General features: G+C 39.9%; 1 pseudogene; it reads left to right on the forward strand.

Moving 5' to 3' along the window:
• The first annotated feature begins 879 nt into the window (after positions 1-879).
• Positions 880-26,213, forward strand: part of LOC119360112 — a 40,493-nt pseudogene continuing 15,159 nt past the window's right edge.

Consider the following 26,213-nt stretch of genomic DNA (forward strand, 5'->3'; position numbering starts at 1 on the left):
CCACGACTGTTGATGAATAGACGGTAAGTTATTCACGAGGAAACCCTTGTTGAGCGTGTTTGAGAGAGAGAGAGTGCGTGTGTGATATGTCTAGAGACTGATGCAATGATAAGAGATTCTTTGTGTCTATGTGTGTGGAGGACAGAGAGAGGCATGTACATGGGGCTTTGTGTTGTGTAACGTGGAGACACATAGACATAGCCAGAGAATGAGTGTGTGAGATAGACATGCGAACATGGGGAGAGATGTGTGATTTGGAGAGATGGAGAATTTTGGTGTGCATCTTAGCTAGAGAGGGGGGATATATACATATCTAGAGTTGTAGAGAATATGCAAGTGTGTGTGTCTTAAAAGAAGGATCCAAATAGCTAGATGGGTGTTTGTGCGTGTCTGTGTGTTTGTGCGCGTGTTTGTGTGTGAGAGGTAGTGTGTGTATGTGGAGTAGAGAGACCACTAATGATGTAAACCTAGTGTAAGGGAAGGGGGAATGGTGTGACATGTGTGTCAAAGAGAGAAAAAGGCATGTGTAGTAGCAGGATAGCATGGGTGCTGGCGGGGAGCAGACTATTTGAAAGAGACATCGAGTGCTTCTGTTTTATGTGCTGGCACCGTAAATATGTTTTCATCTGTGATTGCCTGTGTCTAATAGCTGTTGTTGACTTTGTTATATATTCTTAATAACTTCCTTGTTTCTGGTATGAAGCATAAGGAATGCAATTCTTGCTTATGGGAATTTGTTAATTTCAGTTCTCAAAATATATTCTGACAAACCACTATAAAAGGAGAAAAATAATCAAATATTTATAGCTGATCCTCTTTCTTCACTAATTCTGGTTACATGACATTTTTCTTTTGTAGGATGATGATACATGTCTCCACATGGACTTGATTGCTGGCCTTGCTAATATGCATGTGAGGAACTATGGTATGCAAGAGGTTGACAAGCTATAAGTGCATCTAGTGCCCCTTAGTGATTTTGGGGTATTAAAGACTTATAGGTTAAGGGACTGATGCATTTGTGAGTGTACACAGGTCTATAAGTCTATGAGGAGTTTGATATTTACAGAGGAAGTCGACCCCTAAAAATGAAGTTCTTCAGCTGAAGACTTTGGATTTCTGAAGACTTTCTGAAGACTTTGAAAGTGAAGAAATTGGTGTGATCCTGAAGACTTGGTATTCATTCGAGGAACATGAAGTGTGAAGACTTTTGTTTTCGTAGTTTCATTTTCTCTTTCTTGAGTCATAGGAAACACCGTACTATTAAAGGGGTCGAGGAAATACTAAGGAAAATTTTCCAAGTGATGCTCAACTCAAAATCCTACACCTACCAATCCCTTTGAGTGAAGCCATTGGAAATCTCATATAGTTCAGTCAATTTCTTCAGTGACAGAGACGAAGCTCTTCTGGTCTATGAGGAATTTTTTCTGACTGAGGAGTTAGGAATTCGCCAGTGCGGATTGCCTACAAGAGAGAAACATGATAGCCCTGAGGAATTTGTTAGTCAAATTTCCGACAGTTGCTGTGCTACGCGCCAGCTGTCCCAAAATATCCTTCCACCTAACGGTCATATCATTGAAGGGCATTTATGTCTTATCATGTAGGGCTGCTCCCTAGGCTATACATAGCTGCCCCCTACAACCACTAGTTGGTTGGCTACTCTGAGAGAAACTGACACTTGTCATTTGAGAGCATCCCATCCTCCGAGGACTTTGAGCAAAAATCATCAAGTGAGGAAAACCCAAACCCAAACACCTTCAAACCCAAAGTGATTGAGCGTCACTAAAGAGATTGATCATGTGTGGATCCGACGCTTGTCACCTTTGAAGATTGTGCATCTTCCAAACGGTTAGGTGTCATGGTCTAGAGCATCCAAGAGGAAATTGTGGATCGTCGAGTGACCGAGTCTGTGAAGGTTCGGAAGTCACCTGAAGACTTACCACGAGTGATTGGGCGAGGTCTGTGTGACCTTAGCTCAAGGGGAATACGGCGAGGACTGGGTGTTCTGGACTGCATGTTCAGGACTGGGTGTCCGGGACTATGTGTCCTCAGCTTTGAATACCTAGCCGCCCTAACCAGACGTACAACTATCACAACAGTTGGAACTGGTCTACCAAATCATTGTCTTCACCGAGCTAACTAGTTCCATTTCCTCAACCCTTTCATTTCCTCATTTATGTGTTGTGTGCTTGTTCATATCTGTTTGAAGACTTTGACTGAAGACTTTCTCTATTTCCTCAGTTCAATTTATTTAGTCTGTTTGTCTTCATTCTGTTTATCCTATGTTTACGCTTTCTGTAATTTGTTCTTGTTTTCATTTCATCATGAAGACCATGCTTATATTCTATTATGCTTACTTCTGAGTACTTATTCCGATGCAAGTAGTTCTTCGCTCAGGAATTTCCTCACCCTGAAATTCCTCAGTGAAGAATTCATAAATATCGCCTATTCACCCCCCTCGTCGACTTAACACACTTTTAATTGGTATCAAAGCAAGGTACTCCCTTGTTTTGTGTGATTTTGGTTTAACCGCCTGGAGTTTTAGTTATGTCGACCGCAGGTAAGATCAAGGTTTCTGCCGGGTGTCCTACCTTCGATGGGATGGACTACCCCTACTGAAAGAATAAGATGCGCATGCATCTTGAGGCAATTGACAACGATCTTTGGTACGTTGTGGAAAATGGCGTTCCCTCTGTCACTCCTACCATCAATGCTGCTGATGTGAAGAGATTCAAGCAACTCGACTCTCAAGTGAAGAACATCATATGTGGCAATCTGAGCAAAGGGCAGTATGGCAGAGTGAGTGCTTTGGAAACAGCAAAGCTTATCTGGGACATGCTGTCTAAGGTCAATGAAGGAGTCTCAACACAGCTTGACTCTCGAGTTGACGTTCTTTCCAATCTCTTCAACCGCTTCAAAAGACTCGACAATGAAAATGTTCTACAAACCTTCAATCGACTCACTAACATCTCAAATGAGCTTCTAGCACTTGGTGCCACTGACATCACCGACCATGAGGTGGTGAAGAAATTACTGAGATCGCTTGATTCCTCGTTTGATACTTTGACATTGATGATACAAGAACATGGAGACTATAAGTCACTTGATCCCGCTGATATCCTCGAGAGGCAAAACACTCATGAGTTCCATCTTGCTGAGAAGAGAGATCTCTATGGACCAAGCTATGGTAGATCACGAGCTCTAAAGGCCAAGGCAGTGTCTGAATCTGAAGGCGAAGAATCTGGTAGCAGCCTTGGTGACCCTGAAGAACTGAGCCAGGAGCTAGCAATGCTCGTGAGGAAATTCCAGAAGTTCTCAAGACGCGGTCATTTTGGAAAATCCTCAAGAACTGGTGACTTAAGATCAGATTCCGCATTCCATAATTACAAGAAGAGACTCTGACATAAATGCAAGAAAACCGGTCACTACATTCAAGATTGTCCTCAGTGGGAAAAGGAATCAAAGAAGAAGAAGTACAAGGACTACAGTTCTGATGGTTCAAAGAAGAAGAAGAAATCTTCAAAGTCCTCTTCATCAAAACCTTCAAGGTCTTCATCTCACAAGAAGAGAGGCTCCAAGAAGGCTCGGGCATTCATTGGCAAGGAAATGGACTCTGAAGCTGAATCTGAGGAAAATGAGGAAGAGGAGGAATCTGAGGAGTCGGACTCTGGTGTGGCGAGCCTAGCCCTCGCTACCGCGTTCGTCAGCAAGTCCATCTTCAAATCTGAGGAAAAGGACCTCTCCAACACCATTGACGACGGTGATGATGACTACGCTCCCACCTATTGCTTCATGGCAAAAGGTGCAAAGGTACTCAAATATCCCTTCTCTGAATCAAGTGAGGATGAATCTGATGAAAATCTCAAGCCTAGTTATTCTAAACTTGCTAAGATTGTTGTGAAACAACAAAAGGCTCTTGAAAAGGTTCAAAATATGCTAGACAAAAGCGATGATATGTTGGGTGATGAAATGGATCGCACTAAAATTTTGACTGAAAATCTTCAGAGACTTTAGTCCAAGTTTGACAATCTTCAAGGTCATCATAACACTCTGATAATGAGAAGCTTTCTTATGAATTTCTTCAAAGAAAGCGAGATCTTGAGCAGTTAAGAGTGAGTTATGAAGATCTTCAGAAGGAGCGTGATTCATTACTTGCTCAACAAACCAGCACTACTCAGGAAGAATTCATTCCTCCATGTTTGAAGTGCATTGAACGTGAATCTGCTAATTCTTCACCTGAATGCTCAAATGCTTCCATTGCTGCAAACTCTTCAATTGTCTCTACTATCACTAATTCCTCAACTGAGGACATTGCTAGTATCACTGATGATGTAGGGCTGAAGGAATTGTATATGACAGGCATGTAAAAAAGCCTCAAAGGGCATCAGGCTCTTTGTGATGTGCTTAAAAAGCAGATCCTCAATAGGAACCCTAGGAAAGAGGGTATTGCCTTTGAGAGGAAAATAGATGCTGATGGAACCTACTGGAAACCTGAGCAGTATCCCAAAACCTCATGGGTTGCTGCAAAGGAACCTTTAATGGACCCGTCTACTTTATCTGGATTTACATGTGAATCTTCATATTCTTCTGATGAGTCAATTGACTCCAACTATAAACTATTCAAAAATTAGAATGGTAAAGTATTTGCTAGATATGTTGGCACTAACTGCAGGAACAGTTCTCCTATGAAGAAAATCTGGGTTCCCAAAAGGTGCCTTGAAAGTCTTCAGGTGAATGCCATTGCTACCTCTTGAGCACTGCGTTGGTTTTCCCTTGAAGAGGAAAGGGTGATGCAGTAAGTAGCGTAAGTATTTCCCTCAGTTTTTGAGAACCAAGGTATCAATCTAGTAGGAGATCATGCTCAAGTCCCATGCACCTACACAAACAAATAAGAACCTCGCAACCAATGCGATAAAGGGCTTGTTAATCCTTTCACAGTCACTTACGAGAGTGAGATCTGATAGATATGATAAGATAATATTTTTGGTATTTTTATGATAAATAGAAACCAAAGATGCAAAGTAAAATAAACGGCAATAGAAATAACTAAGTGTTGGAAGATTAATATGATAGAAGATAGACCCGGGGGCCATAGGTTTCACTAGTGACATCTCTCGAGAGCATAAGTATTACGGTGGGTAAACGAATTACTATCGAGCAATTGATAGAATTGAGCATAGTTATGAGAATATCAAGGTATGATCATGTATATAGGCATCACGTCCGCGACAAGTAGACCGACTCCTGCCTGCATCTACTACTATTAATCCACACATCGACCACTATCCAGCATGCATCTAGAGTATTAAGTTCATAAGAACAGAGTAATGCTTTAAGTAAGATGACATGATGTAGAGGGATAAAGTCATGCAATATGATATAAACCCCATCTTTTTATCCTTGATGGCAACAATACAATACGTGTCGTTTCCCTTTCTGTCATTGGGATCGAGCACCGCAAGATTGAACCCAAAGCTAAGCACTTCTCCCATTGCAAGAAAGATCAATCTAGTAGGCCAAACCAAACTGATAATTTGAAGAGACTTGCAAAGATAACCAATCGTACATAAAAGAATTCAGAGGAGATTCAAATATTGTTCATAGATAAACTTGATCATAAACCCACAATTCATCGAATCTCGACAAACACACCGCAAAAGAAGATTACATCAAATAGATCTCCAAGAGAATCGAGGAGAACTTTGTATTGAGATCCAAAGAGAGAGAAGAAGCCATCTAGCTAATAAATATGGACCCAAAGGTCTGAAATAAACTACTCACACATCATCGGAGAGGCTATGGTGTTGATGTAGAAGCCCTCTATGATCAATGCCCCCTCCGGCGGAGCTCCGGAAAAGGCCCCAAGATGGGATCTCACGGGTACAGAAGGTTGCAGCGGTGGAATTAGGGTGTTGGCTCCGTGTTTGGTGTTTCCTGGGTATCTGGGTATATATATGAGGAAGAAGTACGTCGGTGGAGCAACGAGGGGCCCACGAGGGTGGAGGGCGCGCCCAAGGGGGTAGGCACGCCCCCCTGCCTCGTGGCCTCCTCGTTGATTCCTTGACGTCCACTCCAGGTCCTCTGGATCACGTTTGTTCAGAAAATCACGTTCTCGAAGGTTTCATTCCGTTTGGACTCCATATGATATTCCTTTTCTTCGAAACACTAAAATAGGCAAAAAAATAGCAATACGGGCTAGGCCTCCGGTTAATAGGTTAGTCCCAAAAATAATATAGAAGTGTATAATAAAGCCCAATAAACATCTAAAACAGTATATAATATAGCATGGAGCAATCAAAAATTATAGATACGTTGGAGACGTATCAAGCATCCCCAAGCTTAATTCCTGATCGTCCTCGAGCAGGTAAATGATAAAAGAAGAATTTTTGATGTGGAATGCTACTTGGCATAATTTCCAATGTAATTATCTTATTTGTGGTATGAATATTCAGATCCGAAAGATTCAATACAAAAGTTTAATATTGACATAAAAATAATAATACTTCAAGCATACTAACTAAGAAATTATGTCTTCTCAAAATAACATGGCCAAAGAAAGTTATCCCTACAAAATCATATAGTCTGGCTATGCTCTATCTTCACCACACAAAATATTTAAATCATGCACAACCCCGATGACAAGCCAAGCAATTGTTTCATACTTTTGGTGTTCTCAAACTTTTTCAATCTTCACGCAATACATGAGTGTGAGCCATGGACATAGCACTATATGTGGAATAGAATGGTGGTTGTGGAGAAGACAAAAGGGAGAAGATAGTCTCACATCAACTAGGCGTATCAATGGGCTATGGAGATGCCCATCAATAGATATCAATGTGAGTGAGTAGGGATTGCCATGCAACGGATGCACTAGAGCAATAAGTATATGAAAGCTCAACAAAAGAAACTAAGTGGGTGTGCATCCAACTTGCTTGCTCATGAAGACCTAGGGCATTTTGAGGAAGCCCATCATTGGAATATACAAGCCAAGTTCTATAATGAAAAATTCCCACTAGTATATGAAAGTGATAACATAGGAGACTCTCTATCATGAAGATCATGGTGCTACTTTGAAGCACAAGTGTGGGAAAAGGATAGTATGATTGTCCCTTCTCTATTTTTCTCTCATTTTTTTAGTTGGGTCTTTTCTCTTTTTTATGGCCTATTTTTTCGTCCGGAGTCTCATCCCAACTTGTGGGGGAATCACAGTCTCCATCATCCTTTCCTCACTTGGGACAATGCTCTAATAATGATGATCATCGCACTTTTATTTACTTTACAACTCAAGAATTACAACCCGATACTTAGAACAAAATATGACTCTATGTGAATGCCTCCGGCGGTGTACCGGGATGTGCAATGATTCATGGTGACATGTATGAAAGAATTATGAACGGTGGCTTTGCCACAAATACGATGTCAACTACATGATCATGCAAGCAATATGACAATGATGAAGCGTGTCATAATAACGGAACGGTGGAAATTTGTATGGCAATATATCTCGGAATGGCTATGGAAATGCCATGATAGGTAGGTATGGTGGCTGTTTTCAGGAAGGTATATGGTGGGTGTATGATACCGGCGAAAGTTGTGCGGTATTAGAGAGGCTAGCAATGGTGGAAGGGTCAGAGTGTGTATGATCCATGGACTAAACATTAGTCATAAAGAACTCATATACTTGTTGCAAAAATCTATTAGTTATCAAAACAAAGTATTACGCGCATGCTCCTATGGGGATAGATTAGTAGGAAAATACCATCGCTTGTCCCTGACCGCCACTCATAAGGAAGACAATCAATAAATACATCATGCTCCGACTTCATCACATAACGGATCACCATACGTGCATGCTACGGGAATCACAAACTTCAACACAAGTATTTCTCAAATTCACAACTACTCAACTAGCATGACTCTAATATCACCATCTCCATATCTCAAAACAATTATCAAGTATCAAACTTCTCATAGTATTCAACACACTCATAAGATAATTTTTTTTAATCCTAAAAGAAATTGCCATGTTGTTCTAAAGGACTCTCAAAATAGTATAAGTGAAGCATGAGAGAACAATAGTTTCTATAAAACAAATCCACCACCGTGCTCTAAAATATATAAGTGAAGCACTATAGCAAAAACTATATAGCTCAAAAGATATAAGTGAAGCACATAAAGTATTCTAATAAATTCCGAATCATGTGTGTCTCTCTCAAAAGGTGTGTACAGTAAGGATGATTGTGATAAACTAAAAATCAAAGACTCAAATCATACAATACGCTCCAAGAAAAACACATATCATGTGGTGAATAAAAATATAGCTCCAAGTAAAGTTACCGATAGACGAAGACGAAAGAGGGGATACCTTCTGGGGCATCCCCAAGCTTTGACTTTTTGGTGTCCTTATATTATCTTGGGGTGCCATGGGAATCCCCAAGCTTAGGCTCTTTCCACTCCTTGTTCCAAAATTCATCGAATCTCTACCCAAAACTTGAAAACTTCACAACACAAAACTCAAAATAGAAAATCTCGTGAGCTCCGTTAGCGAAAGAAAACAAAACACCACTTCAAGGTACTATAATGAACTCATTAATTATTGAATTATATTGGTGTTAAACCTACTGTATTCCAACTTCTCTATGGTTTATAAACTATTTTACTAGCCATAGATTCATCAAAATAAGCAAACAACACACGGAAAACAGAATCTGTCAAAAACAGAACAGTCTGTAGTAATGTGTAGCTAACGCAAACTCTGGAACCCAAAAAATTCTAAAATAAATTTATGGACGTGAGGAATTTATATATTAATCATCTGAAAAAATAATTAACTAAATATCACTTTCCAAATAAAAATGGCAGCGATTCTCGTGAGCACTAAAGTTTCTGTTTTTTTACAACAAGATTAAAAAGACTTTCCCCAAGTCTTCCCAACGGTTCTACTTGGCACAAACAATAATTAAAAACAAAAAACACAACCAAAACAGAGGCTAGATAAATTATTTATTACTAAACAGGATAAAAAGCAAGTAATAAAAATAAAATTGGGTTGCCTCCCAACAAGCGCTATCGTTTAACGCCCCTAGCTAGGCATGAAAGCAAGGATAGATCTAGGTATTGCCATCTCTGGTATGCAATCCATAAGTGGCTCTCATAAAAGATTCATATGGTAATTTAATTTTATTTCTAGGAAAGTGTTCCCTGCCTTTCCTTAATGTAAATTGGAATTTAATATTCCCTTCCTTCATATCAATAATTGCACCAATCGTTCTAAGGAAAGGTCTACCAAGAATAATGGGACATGAAGGATTGCAATCTATATCAAGAACAATGAAATCTACGGGCACATAATTCCTATTTGCAACAATAAGAACATCATTAATTCTTCCCATAGGTTTCTTAATAGTGGAATCCGCAAGGTGCAAGTTTAAAGAACAATCATCAAAATCGCAGAAACCTAACAAATCACATAAAGTTTTTGGAATCGTGGAAACACTAGCACCCAAATCACAGAAAGCATAACATTCATGATCTTTAATTTTAATTTTTATTGTTGGTTCCCACTCATCATAAAGTTTTCTAGGGATAGAAACTTCCAACTCAAGTTTTTCTTCATAAGATTGCATCAAAGCATCAACGATATGTTTAGTAAAAGCTTTATTTTGACTATAAGCATCAGGAGAATTTAGCATGGATTGCAACAAGGAAATATAGTATATCAAAGAGCAATTATCATGATTAAATTCCTTGAAATCCAAGAAAGTGTGTACATGGATATCTAAAGTTTTAACTTCTTCAATCCCACTTTTATCAATTTTAGCATCAAGATCTAAAAACTCCGAATTTTTGGAATGCCTTCTAGGTAAAGGTGGCTCATCTTCAGTCCCATCATTATCAAGATTCATATTGCAAACCAAAGATATAATAGGGGACACATCAATAACTTTAAGATCTTCATCTTTATTATCATGAAAACTAGAAGAACATGCTTTCACAAAGCAATCTTTCTTAGATCGCATCCTAGCAGTTCTTTCTTTGAACTCATCAATGGAAATTCTCATGGCTTTGAGAGACTCATTGATATCATGCTTAGGTAGAATAGATCTAAGTTTCAAAGAATCAACATCAAGAGAAATTCTATCAATGTTCCTAGCCAATTCATCAATCTTAAGTAATTTTTCTTCAATCAAAGCATTGAAATTCTTTTGCGAAGTAATAAATTCTTTAATATTAGATTCAAAATCAGAGGGCATCTTATTATAATTTCCATAAGAATTGTTGTATGAATTACCATAATTATTAGAGGAATTACTAGGAAACGGCCTAGGATTAAAATTACCTCTATACGCGTTATTACCAAAATTATTCCTACCAACAAAATTCACATCCATAGATTCATTATTATTCTCAATCAAAGTAGACAAAGGCATATCATTAGGATCTGTAGGAGCACTCTTATTAGCAAACAATTTCATAAGTTCATCCATCTTTCCACTCAAAACATTAATTTCTTCTATCGCATGCACTTTTTTATTAGTAGATCTTTCGGTGTGCCATTGAGAATAATTAACCATAATATTATCTAGGAGTTTAGTAGCTTCTCCTAAAGTGATTTCCATAAAAGTGCCTCCCGTGGCCAAATCTAAAAGGTTTCTAGAAGCAAAATTCAATCCGGCATTAATTTTTTGTATAATCATCCAAAGATTCAAACCATGTGTAGGGCAATTACGTATCATTAATTTCATCCTCTCCCAAGCTTGTGCAACATGTTCATGATCAAGTTTCGTAAAATTCATAATATAGTTTCTAAGAGAGATGATATTAGCGGGAGGAAAATACTTAGAGATAAAAGCATCTTTGCACTTATTCCATGAATCAATACTATTTTTAGGCAAAGACAAAAACCAAGCTTTAGCACAATCTCTAAGCGAAAAAGGAAATAGCTTCAATTTAACAATATCATTGTCCACATCTTTCTTCTTTTGCATATCACATAAATCAACAAAGCTATTTAGATGGGTAGCGTCATCTTCACTAGGAAGGCCGGCGAATTTTCTTTCATGACAAGATTCAACAAAGCAGCATTAGTTTCACAAGATTCAGCATCGGTAAGAGGAGCAATCGGAGTGCTAGGAAAATAATTATTGTTGGTATTGGTAAAGTCACACAATTTAGTATTATCTTGAGCCATCGTGACAAGCAAGCAATCCAAAACACAAGCAAACAAGAAGCAAGCGAAAAAGAGCCAAATTGGGAAAGAGGAGCAGAAGGGAAAGAGAGGGTGAATAAAACGGCAAGGGTGAAGTGGGGGAGAGGAAAACGAGAGGCAAATGGCAAATAATGTAATGCGAGGGATAAGAGTTTGTGATGGGTACTTGGTATGTCTTGACTTGCAACGGCGCCAGAAATGACTCCTTGTCCGGAGTCAAATCTTCACTTGACTTGGCGCAAATCTTCCCGGCAACAGTGCTAGAAATCCTTCTTGCTACCTCTTGACTGTTGCGTTGGTTTTCCCTTGAAGAGGAAAGGGTGATGCAGTAAAGTAGCGTAAGTATTTCTCTCAGTTTTTGAGAACCAAGGTATCAATCTAGTAGGAGATCACGCTCAAGTCCCACACACCTACACAAACAAATAAGAACCTCGCAACCAACGCGATAAAGGGGTTGTGAATCCCTTCACAGTCACTTACGAGAGTGAGATCTGATAGATATTATAAGATAATATTTTTTGGTATTTTTATGATAAAGAGAAATTAAACATGCAAAGTAAAATAAATGGCAATAGAAATAACTAAGTGTTGCAAGATTATTATGATAGAAGATAGACCCAGGGGCCATAGGTTTCACTAGTGGCTTCTCTCGAGAGCATAAGTATTATGGTGGGTAAACAAATTACTGTCGAGCAATTGATAGAATTGATCATAGTTATGAGAATATCTAGGTATGATCATGTATATAGGCATCACGTCCGCGACAAGTAGACCGACTCCTGCCTGCATCTACTACTATTACTCCACACATCGACCGCTATCCAGCATGCATCTAGAGTATTAAGTTCATGAGAACAGAGTAATGCTTTAAGTAAGATGACATGATGTAGAGGGATAAACTCATGCAATATGATATAAACCCCGTCTTTTTATCCTCGATGCCAACAATACAATACGTGTCATTTCCCTTTCTGTCACTGGGATCGAGCACCGCAAGATTGAACCCAAAGCTAAGCACTTCTCCCATTGCAAGAAAGATCAATCTAGTAGGCCAAACCAAACTGATAATTCCAAGAGAATTGCAAAGGTAACCAATCATACATAAAAGAATTCAGAGGAGATTCAAATATTGTTCATAGATAAACTTGATCATAAACCCACAATTCACCGGATCTTGACAAACACACCGCAAAAGAAGATTACATCGAATAGATCTCCAAGAGAATCGAGGAGAACTTTGTATTGAGATACAAAGAGAGACAAGAAGACATCTAGCTAATAACTATGGACTTGAAGGTCTGAAATAAACTACTCACACGTCATCGGAGAGGCTATGGTGTTGATTTAGAAGCCCTCCGTGATCAATGCCCCCTCCGGCGGAGCTCCGGAAAAGGCCCCAAGATGGGATCTCACGGGTACAGAAGGCTGCGGTGGTGGAATTAGGGTTTTGGATCCGTGTGTGGTGTTTACAGGGTATATGGGTATATATAGGAGGAAGAAGTACGTCGGTGGAGCAACGAGGGGCCTATGAGGGTGGAGGGCACGCCTGGGGGGTAGGCGCGCCCCCCTGCCTCGTGCCTTCCTCGTTGATTGCTTTACGTGGACTCCAAGTCTCCTGGATCATGTTTGCTGAGAAAATCACGTTTCCGAAGGTTTCATTCCGTTTGGACTCCGTTTGATATTCCTTTTCTGTGAAACACTGAAATAGGCAAAAAACAGCAATTTGGGCTGGGCCTCCGGTTAATATGTTAGTCCCAAAAATAATTTAAAAGTGTATAGTAAAGCCCAATAAACATCTAAAATAGTATATAATATAGCATGGATAAATCAAAAATTATAGATACGTTGGAGATGTATCAGTCATCATGACACCACCTGTGAAGAATAGGAACCCCAGATCAAATTCTTCATATGGATCAAATTCCTCAAAAGGATCAAAGTCCTCATATGAACATCATCGTGCTAACCCTTCTGTTTTGCAGGGAAGATCTAAGGATTATGGATATGTGCATTATTCTTCAAATCATTATGTTCATAAATCCTCGAAGAATTTCTCTGCTTACTCTTATGCTTACCCTAACCCCTCTTATGTGAAACAAGGTGGATTGGCATCTATGCCACCTTTCTCTTATGGAGCTCGCAGAATGATGAACTCTTTGCCACCCCTTCAGATGTGGGTGGTGAAGAAAAAGAACTAAACTCTTATGCAGGGTCAGGTCTCCAGACGAACTTAATCGTATGAAGAATTTGCTGGAGACCTGAATATGCTTGAAAGGATGCAAGCTAATCATGAAGAAATGAATTCTCATTTCTCACGTCCTCATACTTTGTTATCTATTCTATTGCTTGACGAAATTGATCTGATGAAATTGATATCATATTCTTCACTGATGAAGTATATGAGTTCGTAAGCTGCACTAATTCATCTGCAGGATGATCAACCCAAAGCCACTGGGTGGGTCGTCGATAGTGGATGTACAAATCACATGACTGGTGACAGGAGCTTATTGATGTACTCTGCACTATCTCCATCACATCTGAAGCATATCACCTATGCTGACAAAGGAAAAAGCAAGGTATTGGGTCTTAGTAAGGTTGCAATCTCAAAGGATCAACACATGGACAAATTCATGCTTGACGAGTCCTTAGGGTTCAACCTCATGTCTGTCTCAATGCTTTGTGATTTTGATATGGTTGTTGTCTTTGGCAAGTATCATTGTGTTGTGATCATGGAAGCTGACAATTCCAAAGTCTTCGAAGGCTTTAGGAGAGGAGATTTGTATATTGTTAATTTCTCTACAGGTCCACAACCTGCTACATGTCTACTTGCAAAAGCTTCAGAAGGTTGGCTATGGCATCGACCACTTGGTCATGCTGGGATGAGGAACTTGCACACGCTCGCGAAGAAGAAACATGTCATTGGCATCGAGGGCGTCAAATTCCTCAAGGACCATTTGTGTGGAGCTTGTGAAGCCGGAAAGATGAACAAGGCCAAGCATCCCTCAAAGACCATCATGACTACCACTCATCCATTTGAATTGCTTCACATGGATCTCTTTGGCCCTACTCACTATGCCGCATTTACTAATGCTACATCTTTATATGGCTTTGTCATTGTTGATGATTATTCTCGATACACATGGGTGCATATCATCACTTACAAAACTGAAGTGCAGGAAGTCTTCAAACGATTTTTCCTCGAGGGCTTCAACCAACTTTGGTGTGAAGATCAAGCACATCAGAAGTGACAATGGAACTGAGTTCAAGAACACTGGCCTTGATAACTATCTTGATGAACTTGGTATCACTCATGAGTTATCTGCTCCTTATACTCCTCAGCAGAATGGCGTCGTGGAGCACAAGAACAGGACTCTTGTTGAGATGGCTCGCACTATGCTTGATGAGTACAAGACGCCTACTCGCTTCTGGCCTGAGGAAATTGATACTGCATGCCACATCATCAACAGGGTATATCTTCACAAATTCTTCAAGAAAACTGCATATGAACTTCTCACTGACAAGAAACCCAATGTGAGTTATTTCAAAGTCTTTGGTGCAATTCTAGATTAGAGATCCTCATCACAGTTCTAAATTCGCACTGAAAGCACATGAAGGTTTTATGCTCGGTTAAGGTAAGGACTCACACACCTACAGAGTCTTCAACACCTATCACCACAAGGTTGTTGAAACTATAAATGTGCGGTTCGATGAAACTAATGGCTCGCAAAGAGAGCACCTACCTCCTGTGACAGATGAAATAACTCATGAGGAATCTATTAAGTTCAAAGCTACTGAGGATGTCATTCCTACCGAAGAATCTGCTGAAGAAGTGTTCCAGAACATGAAGAACGTCATGTTAATGCACCTGAGGAAAATGGTGCTGAAGAAAATGCTGATCAAATTCCTCAACGACAACCAGCTCACCATCGCGTTGCAAATGAAGTGCAAATTGAGAAAATCATCAGCGACATCAACATTCTAGGTCCTCTCACACGCTCAAGAGCTTCACATTTATCTAACTTTTGTGGGCACTTTGCTTTTGTCTCTATCACATGGCCCACTAAGATAGATGAGGCATTCCTGGAGCCTGAGTGGATTCAAGCTATGCAAGAGGAATTACATCAATTTGAGCTCAACAACGTCTAGGAACTGGTCAAACGTCCAGATCCTCACAAGCACAATATCATTGGCACAAAGTGGATCTACCGCAACAAGCAAGATGAAAATGGCCTTGTGGTGAGGAATAAGGCACGATTTGTAGCTCAAGGCTATACACAGGTTGAAGGAATTGATTTCGATGAAACTTTTGCACCTGTTGCTAGACTTGAAGCTATTCGCATATTACTTGCTTATGCTAACCATGATGATATCATCTTATATCAAATGGATGTGAAAAGTGCATTCCTCAATGGTAAGCTTGAGGAAGAAGTATATGTTGCTCAACCCCAGGTTTTGAAGATCCAAAGCATCCCAACAAAGTCTTCAGACTCAATAAGGCCCTCTATGGCCTCAAGCGGGCCCCTCGGGCGTGGTGTGTTACTTTGAAGGAATTCCTCATGAAGAAAGGCTTCAAACCCGGTTCACTTGACCCAACTATTTTCACTAAATCTTATGATGGTGAACTGTTTGTGTGCCAAATATATGTTGATGATATCATTTTCGGCTGTACTGACCAACATTACAGTGATGAATTTTCCTATATGATGAGTGAAGAATATCAAATGTCTATGATGGGAGAATTGAAATTCTTCTTAGGTCTTCAGATTCGTCAATAGCACAATGGCATATTCATATCTCAGGAGAAATACCTCAAGGATGTACCGAGGAAATTCGGCATGCAAGATTGCAAAGGAGTCAAAATCCCTATGCCCACAAATGGCCATCTATGCACTGATGAAAACGGTATTGACTTTGATCAAAAGGTATACCGCTCCATGATTGGCTCTTTATTGTATTTATGTGTATCTAGGCCAGATATTATGCTTAGTGTTTGCATGTGTGCCCGATTTCAAGCTACACCGAAGGAATGACACCATAAGGCTGTGAAGCATATTCTTCGATATCTAGCTCACACACCAACACTTGGATTATGGTATCCCAAGGGCTCGGCTTTTGATCTCATTGGATATTCATACTCTGACTATGCTGGTGATCGTGTGGACCGTAAGTCAACATCTGGCATATGCCATTTCCTCGAACGATCCTTGGTCTGTTGGTCCTCGAAGAAACAGAACTGTGTATCATTGTCTACTGCTGAAGCCGAGTATATTGTTGCTGGTTCTTGTTGTGCTCAATTTCTATGGATGAAGCAAACCCTCAAGGACTACGACATCAACATGAAGAATGTGCCTCTCTAATGTGACAATGAGAGTACCATCAAGATTGCTCATAACTCAGTTCAGCACTCGAAGACAAAGCACATTCAGATTTGTCATCGTTTTCTTCATGATCGTGTGTTGAAGGGCGACATCTCTATTGAGCATGTGAAGACTGAAGAACAGCTAGCCGATATCTTCACTAAGCCCTTGGATGAGAAGAGATTTAGCATGTTGAGGTGTGAGCTAAATATCTTAGAATCTTCGAATGTCCTTTGAAAAGGACACACATCCTAACACTTCTATACCTATACTAATTATAGACTCATTATTAATTCCCACGTTAATCAGTAATTAGGAGCCGTTAATCTGGTGGGGCCGAGTTATTACGGTGTAGATCGACTCACGGTAAAAAAACTGACGTATCTCTCTCCCATGACCCAATCAACTCACAGCAAAAAAAACTCACGTATCTCTCTCCCTTTACGCAACTCTCTCTATCAATCACGTCTCACATATCTGTCCAATGAGAAAAATATTCACGTAGCTTTCTCCCGTGACCCAAATCCCTCAATCTCTCACGTATCTCTAATAAACTCTCTCTCCCGTGACACAACTCCCTCAATCTCTCGGTCAGTCTCTCACGTATCTCTAACAAACTCTCAAATCAGTCCTAGGAAAAGGGTAAAGAAAACTGCCCTATCCCTAATCCTACGAAAAGAAAAAACATTTCTTCTAATCTTGCCTATGCAGCCGTAACATCCTCTTCCATTGCAAGTGCAATTCACGACGCTTCTATGAACAGGAAAAGCTTTCTCCTAATCTTACCTACGCCGCCGCAAGATCCTCTCCAGCTGACCCTATATTAGCGCCAGATCCACTCAATCCCTCCTCGCCGGTTATCTTCTCGCTGGTCTTGCCGATGAATTTCAGGCGCTTAGCACTTGACTCATCTCCTGGAGAGATGTGCAAATAAGCAAACTTGGCGGCTTGATCTTGGAAACACACACGCACATGGGAAACCATGCGGCTTGATCATGGGAGACACGCACACAATATGTGGTCCGATATGAAATCATCCTCGGCTGCAGGCGCACACTGGTGAGAACAGACGCACATGGAAACCATGCCCCGGATCTCCATGTTCAGCCATGGCTCAGATTGAAAGTGGAAAGATTGATGTGTTCTAATACATGCAGTCCTCAGTGTGGGAGGCCGTCATGCTGTTGTTGAGGGTGTCAAGGTTTGGTTCGAAGTAATCAAGCAAGGAGTGCTTACAAGGGCTTCAGCGAGATTGATGCATTGCCTTGCATCTGGTTTCCCACTAATTTCTCCTCTTTAAGAACAATATATGTTGAAACGATTTTGTTTTGTATTTCTGTTTGATCCTACAGAAGAGGGGCCTGCAAATCGGTTCCCTAGATCTTCTACTAAGTCAGTGTTATGTGACAGTTCCAATATTTGTGTTCCACTTACACAGAAAATAGGGAGAAAAATTCAGTGCCAAAGGATACAGTTAGAGTTTCAGTTGGGTGTTTAGACTTCAAAGTAATCGGGTGTGCTCCCATGTGGCACCAGGTTATGACACTTCTCACGGAAGCATTCTAGGCAAAGATTTTTTTAACTATATATCTAGCTATCTTTCAGCAGAGGGCTCTTGCTTGCTTCCGGCAGGAACGATCTGATTGGTGTCATACAATCTGCAAGTGCGTATATGGTACACAATTTTCTCTTTAATTTGTTGAATGTGTTCTTATTATTCTTGCAAGTGTCGAATAAATATTCATTATACTTACATGCACGTACATATAAAGATTTTTTATTCAGACTTTAGGTTCAGATTGAATTATTTGTGCATGCGTGACAAAATAATAGTTACTATATGCCATTTCACCTACTGTTTTATTGTTTATATTTCAAAAGGTGATTGCATGTAAGATTCCCTAATTTAGTTTCTCAAAATCATATTAGAAAGTTGTTATTTGTTTCAGGTGGATACATATCTTCTGAGGATTCCCCATCGAGAAGCGAGGTTGCTCAATTGATTTCTTACATAAGCATAACTATGCAAATTTAGTGCAAGTTGTTTAAACTAAAAACCAGAACAGTTAATCTGGTGCCACATGAGAGCACACCCGATTACTCTGAAGGATACAGTTAGAGTTTCTAATGTGGCATGTGTAATCTTTTTTTTTGTTTTGAAATAGTTCTACATGGTAATTTATTCTGAAAGATAAAAGAAAACTTACTTGGCATTATAGAGGGCAACAAAAAAAATAGTTTAAATGTGAGACATTTCAAATTCATTCTGAAAGATATGAACAAACCACTATCAATGATTCTACTGCAGTGCTATTCGATTAAATAGTTCTATGCCACAATGAATGAAGCTACTACACTGCTATTCGAGCACATGGGTGAGAGCGTGATGATTTCTTAGCTCCATTAGTACTGAACATGTAATGTGGTTTTGCTAAATCTCTATATCGATCAGTATGTGTGATGTGTGTGCAACACATCAATTGGTAGTAGCAAAACTGAAATGTATCTAGGACACAAGGCATGGTATATCGAAATTGAAAAGTATCCATGAAAGATGGATATGCAGTCTGTGCTTATCCTCTTAGTTGACACAGAGAATGTAGGTGTAATAAGGAAGTACATGCCGAAACCACAAGGGCTTCAGCCTTGACGTATACATGTGGATACATGGTTGTGACGTGCAAAAGTTAATGCTTGCATCCAAATATTTTGTTATATGGTGGTCTTCTTAACCACAACATCATCATTCCTTTTCATTTGAGCTTAACTCACCAATGAATTTCTGTTTTGCTGCTTTCAATTCTCAGATTTTTTTTTCCTCTGTGTATGTTTAATCAAATGCAAAGGATTCACATGTTATAATTTTTTATTATACCGGGTCACTTGGAACGAGATTTAGTTTAGACATTGCTGTGCCCATCGGGAATTCCTATAAAGCAATGCCACTGTGGTGTAGACAAACAAAAATTAGATGTCTCCTGGTGTTGCCAACAAAGTCGCTTGCAGGTTACATAAATTCTTTTTACCACTTTTTAAGTTTGGAAGGTAAATATGCGAGATTTACCATTATGAAACATTATTGTTGTTGCCGTGTAGGTTATATAACAAGTGTTGACCTTGGTTTGTTTTCTACCTTTTCCCTATTTTAAAACTTCTCTAATTCTATTTCTGTGTGGAAATTGTATGTGAACCAACAACATGTGATATGCTTCGATAGTTGCTTTCATTTGGCATGCTAAGCACATGACAAAGAGGCCACTATTTTTCTTTACATGATAAAGAGGTTATTATGTTTCTTTACATAACAAAGAGGTTACTATAGTTGTCTCTGATGAGAGTTTATAGAACATGAAGACGTAGACTAAATTACTTGCGACAATATATATAAAGTCTTCTATACATGGTAGCAAAAATGAATTCTTCTACCTCCGCCCCATATAAGTTGATGCTCAAACGGATGTATCTAGCAGTAAAATACATATAGATACATCCATCTCGGTGACAACTAATATGGGACGGAGGGAGTACTTGCTAACAAGTATCTCTTTCAAGACATGTTTGAGAGGAAAATAGTGCAGCATATTTTATGCAAAAAATTACATACAAATTTCATGTAGTAATTTAACTTATAATCCGAGGAAGGAGTTTGTAATGCATAAGCAACAACTGAATCAGACAATATGGCTGATTAGAGCTACGTTATTTGTCCTGAAAATAGGACATTTTATAAACTAGCATGGTGCTAGACATGTGTATTTGACCATCAATTGGTGCATAGAATTATTAGTGGAAACTATTTTCAGGAAAATTTAAATGGTAGGTAAAAAGTTAAAATAGACATGTGCATAAACTGAGACACTAAGTTTGGTCTACCACTGGAATATGATGATCTACAATTTTTTTTCTTGGCAGATATAGAACATAACCCATGTATAGACAACCTAACTCTGAACTACTTTGATAGTAATAACTATAATTTGAAATCATCTTATGGGCTTCTGTGCAAAATTCATGATGAGAACTACCAGGCTCTCTTATTGTTTCCGGTTTAACCAAGAACCAAGAGTCCGAGTCTATAAAAAGGAGAAGAACATAGCCCTCATCCGGGCCTGTTAGCTCTTTAATAACACATAAGTGTGTCATGCAGTCAGCACGTGTAAACACAGCAGTAAAAAAATTCACCTTAGACCGTCATTGATGTGGTACATCTATACTGTCCAATACAAATCCGTTATTAAGATTATTTCCTATGATTTTAAACAAAGGCTCTCTTCAAGTCATGGCGTTCTACAAATTCCAAATGTATTAAGGTATGTCATTTTTTAAATTCCAATGCATTTTTTCCTTACTGCTACTTGATGATCAAAGAAATGAGTCATGATTATTTTCTTTCAAAAAAGTGCTTAGTTAGTTTAAAAGATATATGAACTGTCAAGAATATCAAGTATATGGGAATATTCTACTCTGTGATTTTAATAGAATAATATAGTTTTTGAGCATAACAATTTTTATCATTAAGGTAAACAGAATTATTTTAGCATGCCATAGTTAATATAGTTTAATATTTTCATTGGGGACTATCATTGATACACGCATAACTTCTTGAGATAGTTGAAGCATATATGGATATGAATATAACTAAGAAAGTAAGGAACATGTTAGTCGACTTTGCATATTTCTTGAATGATTTTAATCATTTCCTTCTTTTTTTGCGGCTAAGTTTAATCACTAACCTCTATATATACAGTATAGTTTAACCATAACAAGAAATTATATCAAGTTATCTCAGTACATATTATTTTTCATGTGTTGGCTTATAATTTAATGTGATTAACTTCGTCCGACTAACACATTTGTGCATACACACTCTCCTGTCAATCCCTGTTGCTCAAGTCCTTTAGTATGATTATAAGATGGCACCATCCTGATATAGTTGTACACAACTCATAATTATATGTTAGCAATATAGACCTAATGTAATATTAGGCAACTAGGCCGTGCGAATGCACGGGTTGGCGACTAGTATGCAAAATTGATGACTTAGATGTGCAACACACAAAGTAACGTTTTTCTTCAATCAATGAAGACTAACCCTCTAAGTGTAAAGAAATTAATGAAGAATTTGATTCTCAGAACCCTACGACAATTGTACGCGGTGTCTGAAATCATCATTCTTATACGGTGGTAACGCCACCAACAAAAGTTGAAAATCCTAAATTTGAGTTTTTCCTCTCTGTGAAATTCCTTAGTTGTTTTTTACTTTGCATTGTCTTCACTTTCCGTTGTTGTTCTTCACTGGCTATATATAAGTTTATGTCCTCTATGGCATTCACTTATTGATATTTCTTCAAGTTGCTTGTTCTGCTAAGTGAATGTGATTGGACCCTTCCCCCTCTATGCTAAACTCAACCCAGTCTATTCATAAATTCTTCATGTGAGTTATATTTGAAACTCATTCAAAATCTTCATTGTGTTCTTGGCAGTTGAAGAAATTGCAAACGAAACTTTAAACTTATCTTATCTGAATTTTCAGCTTTTGTCGCTCAAACCGTTACACATTCCACGATAATACTTATCTATTCACCCATGATCGCACACGATCGTCGCCTCTCAGTACGTGGGTGACACATGTCACGCGAATGAGAAGGGTCAGGGGCACGTTCGTCCAATTTCCTCTGGCGAGCAGTTTTTCACTTCGGCTATAAATACCCCTTTCCCTTTCTCAATTCGTTTTTACTTCGCTCGACCTCACTCCCTCGCTCGAGCTCTCAAACCCTAGCGCCACTGCTACTTCCATCATCGCCGGTGAGGAAGAGCTTCACTGCCTCGACCTTGTCACCGCCGTAATCACGCCAGCCGCGGATTTATTCACTCTGCCGCCGCCGTAGCTGTCTTCCTCAGCCAAGTTAGGGCGTGGAAGATCTAATACGAAGAGCTTCAAATCTACACTTCATGGTTCATCGTGTTCTTCATCATCGGTAATTAAAAGTTACTTTTACTGCCCTTGTTGATTCTGATGTTTTCTTCAAATCTTCAAAAGGTGTTTATTCCTCAACTCTTCACACACTAAACACCTCACATATCATCTGATCTTGATCTGTTTCTCTACGCAACATTTTTCTTCAAGATTCCTCAATTGTGTGGATTTTCAAATCTGTACAACTCTGGAACCTAAGTCAAAGAATGCTTAGTGAAATTCCTCAAGACTCATTCGGTCAAATTCCTCAAACTTGTTCTTTTTTGCAAAAACTTCTGAGAGCGCATACGACCTCTCCAAATTCTTCGCACCTATACTCTGTTCACAGGTACACATGTTTGTTGCTGAATCTCTAGGTTCTCATCAACTTAACTCATTTGCAGCGTTCCTTAAAGAAAATTTGCATACCTCTTCAAAGAACTCAATAGTTCAAAACCCTTAGCTGAAGAAAATCGCTGACGGCAAGAAACCTCAGAAGGGAGGAAAGAGACTGGAGGTCAACACTGCATTTGAAATCTGATGATATCTATGATGGATATTGCACACCCCCTGAGGAAACCAAGAATGAGCGCAAAGTGCACATCTAGAAGATTGAGAGGAGATGGGCACGGGAATGGAGGGAATATCGCTATGTCACTCCAAAATATATGAAGAAATTCTCTCTTCACCCTCCTTTCCCAAGACATCCATTAGCACCTGGCCAAGAAGTTGATCCCACTAGCCTCAAGTGCGGTGAGGACTATCCTGATGAATGGGCCAAGCGTCAAGCTAAGTTGGCCATAGTAGCAAAAGAAGCAGTGAGGAAATTCAATGAAGACTCCGTTGCTGCTGTTGCCACTACTGAGGCCTCTGCTAGCAAGCCGAAGAAGGCCATGCCTAAGAAGCTCGCACACAAGCCCAGTGCTCCTTCTTCTTCAATGCCCTCATGGCCAACTTCTGCCAAGCCCTCACGGCCAATTCCTCAAGCTGCACCAGCTCCTTCAAATTCCTCAGCTCCTCCTTCAAACTCCTCAGCACCTACGCATCTTGCCTCATGCCAAAGGACAACAAGCATCTCTATTGCCTCAGGAGCCTCTGCAAGTTCATCAGCTACTCTGCACTCTTCAACTAGCCCCACTCTGTTGAAGACCAAGGCCACTGCAGGACGAGGCACTAGACCAAGTCCTCAAAAGAAGCAGGTCGCCTTCCAAGTACCGTCCGATGACGACGAAGTTGATGATGAAGAACTCGTTGAAATCATCAGAGATAGGCAGCACCAGTCCGCTAGAGCCAAAGGCAGTAATGTGCCATTGATGCTGGATCCAAAGTTGATCCTCGACTTCATTGACTTGTGGCACAAGGACCCAAACACACCTCTGCCTGAGCTGAACCTCACTCCTGGTCAAAGTCATGTGTTGACTCACTTCATTGATGAAGAAAAATGGAAATATGAAAGGGGAGGAAGGTGAAGAAAGCGCAATACAAGAAAGAGTGCTTTCTGAAGCAAAACTTCTTGAAGCTTTTACCTAAAGAACTTGTAGCTCTGCAATCAGAGATCAAGAAACTGAGTGGTGAATTTGATCGCTACTATGCTGACTGGCTTGGAGCCAAAGTCAGATTTGTAAACATAACTGAAAAGTTCACTACCAATGTTGCAGCCCCTATGCAACAAGAAACTCCTCAGGCTGAAGCATCTTCTCAGCCTACTGAAGAAAATGCCAGCACTGCTTATGATAATCAGGCTGCTGAAGAAAATACTAGTACCATGGTTGATGAATGCATTCCAGCCGCTGATGAAACTGCTAGGGCAACCTCTAATGTTGCGCCTGAAGAAATTGCGAGGACAGCCGAAGCTTCAACCGATGTGCCTGAAGAAACTGTTTCTACTAGGGCAACCATATATGTTGTGCCTGAAGACATAGACCCAATTTCCTCTGCTCCTCCTGCACCTGCACCAAGTCCAATTCTTCCTTCTGCATCAGAAGCTAAGAAGAGCAAGGCTCTGGAGCGTGCAGCTGTGAAGAAAAGGAAAGCATCAACTTCTAGACACTTCAGCTTCGAGGAAGATGAAGAAATTGACCAGCTCGTTTGAAAATCCAATTGATGTTGTTCAAGTATCAAGCATTCCATCAAAGGAACTCGTTCCTTTTGATGAAGAATACGTTATCCCAAGCGGATCCGATGAAGACATTCCTTCTGCTGCTTCCTCGGAGCAGTTGGATGAAGAAATTGAAGTGGATTGCTACCTCTTGAGCACTGCGTTGGATTTCCTTGAAGAGGAAAGGATGATGTAGCAAAGTAGCGTAAGTATTTCCCTCAGTTTTTGAGAACCAAGGTATCAATCCAGTAGGAGGCTACGCGTGAGTCCCTCGTACCTGCCCAAAACAAATAGCTCCTCGCAACCAACGCGATAAGGGGTTGTCAATCCCTTCACGGTCACTTACGAGAGTGAGATCTGATAGATATGATAAGATAATATTTTTGGTATTTTTGTGATAAAGATGCAAATTAAAATAAAAGCAAAGTAAATAACTAACTATTGGAAGATTAATATGATGAAGATAGACCCGGGGGCCATAGGTTTCACTAGTGGCTTCTCTCAAGAGCATAAGTATTTTACGGTGGGTCAACGAATTACTGTTGAGCAATTGACAGAATTGAGCATAGTTATGAGAGTATCTAGGTATGATCATGTATATAGGCATCACGTCCGAGACAAGTAGACCGACTCCTGCCTGCATCTACTACTATTACTCCACTCATCGACCGCTATCCAGCATGCATCTAGAGTATTAAGTTCATGGAAACAGAGTAATGCCTTAAGCAAGATGACATGATGTAGAGGGATAAATTCATGCAATATGATAAAAAAAACATCTTGTTATCCTCGATGGCAACAATACAATACGTGCCTTGCTGCCCCTACTGTCACTGGGAAAGGACACCGCAAGATTGAACCCAAAGCTAAGCACTTCTCCCATTGCAAGAAAGATCAATCTAGTAGGCCAAACCAAACTGATAATTCGAAGAGACTCGCAAAGATAACCAATCATACATAAAAGAATTCAGAGAAGATTCAAATATTGTTCATAGATAATCTTGATCATAAACCCACAATTCATCGGTCTCAACAAACACACCGCAAAAAGAAGATTACATCGAATAGATCTCCACAAGAGAGGTGGAGAACTTTGTATTGAGATCCAAAAAGAGAGAAGAAGCCATCTAGCTAATAACTATGGACCCCAAGTTCTGAGGTAAACTACTCACACTTCATCGGAGAGGCTATGGTGTTGATATAGAAGCCCTCTGTGATGGAAGCCCCCTCCGGCAGAGCTCCGAAACAGGCCCCAAGATGGGATCTCGTGGATACAGAAAGTTGCGGCGGTGGAATTAGGTTTTTGGCTCCGTATCTGATCGTTTGGGGGTACGTATGTATATATAGGAGGAAGGAGTACGTCGGTGGAGCAACAGAGGGCCCACGAGGGTGGAGGGCGCGCCTGGGGGGGTAGGCGCGCCCCCCTACCTCGTGGCCTCCTCCTTTGTTTCTTGACATAGGGTCCAAGTCTCCTGGATCTTTTTCGTTCCGAAAATCACGTTCCCGAAGGTTTCATTCCGTTTGGACTCCGTTTGATATTCCTTTTCTTCGAAACCCTAAAATAGGCACAAAAAAAGCAATTCTGGGCTAGGCCTC

Source organism: Triticum dicoccoides, chromosome 1A, assembly GCF_002162155.2.
Source record: "Triticum dicoccoides isolate Atlit2015 ecotype Zavitan chromosome 1A, WEW_v2.0, whole genome shotgun sequence".
NCBI classification, from domain to species: domain Eukaryota; kingdom Viridiplantae; phylum Streptophyta; class Magnoliopsida; order Poales; family Poaceae; genus Triticum; species Triticum dicoccoides.